The sequence below is a fragment of the Myxine glutinosa genome, unplaced genomic scaffold, assembly GCF_964187855.1.
Source record: "Myxine glutinosa unplaced genomic scaffold, kmMyxGlut1.1 SCAFFOLD_967, whole genome shotgun sequence".
NCBI classification, from domain to species: Eukaryota; Metazoa; Chordata; class Myxini; order Myxiniformes; family Myxinidae; genus Myxine; species Myxine glutinosa.
The window spans coordinates 148,572-149,699 of record NW_027617062.1 but is presented as its reverse complement, the minus strand read 5'-3'; positions in this window follow the sequence as shown (position 1 = coordinate 149,699).

Here is a 1,128-nt window from a genome sequence, read left to right as displayed (position 1 = left end):
AACACTAACACAAGTGCGAAAAGTGGTTTTTCAACACTAACTCAAGTGCGAAAAGTGGTTTTTCCACACTAATACAAGTGCAAAAGTGGTTTCCTGGACCAACACAAGTGCGAAAAGTGGTTTTTCAACACTAACACAAGTGCGAAAAGTGGTTTTTCAACACTAACACAAGTGCGAAAAGTGGTATTTCAACACTAACACAAGTGCGAAAAGTGGTTTTTCCACACTAATACAAGTGCAAAAGTGGTTTCCTGCACCAACACAAGTGCGAAAAGTGGTTTTTCAACATTAACACAAGTGCGAAAAGTGGTTTTTCAACACTATCACTAGTGCAAAAAGTGTTTTTTCCAAACTAATACAAGTGCAAAAGTGGTTTCCTGCACCAACACAAGTGCGAAAAGTGGTTTTTCAACACTAACACTAGTGTGAAAAGTGGTTTTTCAACACTACCACAAGTGCAAAAAGTGTTTTTTCCACACTAATACAAGTGCAAAATTGGTTTCCTGCACCAACACAAGTGCGAAAAGTGGTTTTTCAACACTAACACAAGTGCAAAAAGTGGTTTTTCAACACTAACACAAGTGCAAAAAGTGGTTTTTCAACACTAACACAAGTGCAAAAAGTGGTTTTTCAACACTATCACAAGTGCAAAAAGTGTTTTTTCCACACTAATACAAGTGCAAAAGTGGTTTCCTGCACCAACACAAGTGCGAAAAGTGGTTTTCAACACTAACACAAGTGCGAAAAGTGGTTTTTCAACACTAACACAAGTGCAAAAAGTGGTTTTTCAACACTAACACAAGTGCAAAAAGTGGTTTTTCAACACTATCACAAGTGCAAAAAGTGTTTTTTCCACACTAATACAAGTGCAAAAGTGGTTTCCTGCACCAACACAAGTGCGAAAAGTGGTTTTTCAACACTAACACAAGTGCGAAAAGTGGTTTTTTAACACTAACACAAGTGCGAAAAGTGGTTTTTACACACTAATGCAAGTGCAAAAGTGGTTTCCTGCACCAACACAAGTATGAAAAGTGGTTTTTCAACACTAACACAAGTGCAAAAAGTGTTTTTTCCACACTAATACAAGTGCAAAAGTGGTTTCCTGCACCAACACAAGTGCGAAAAGTG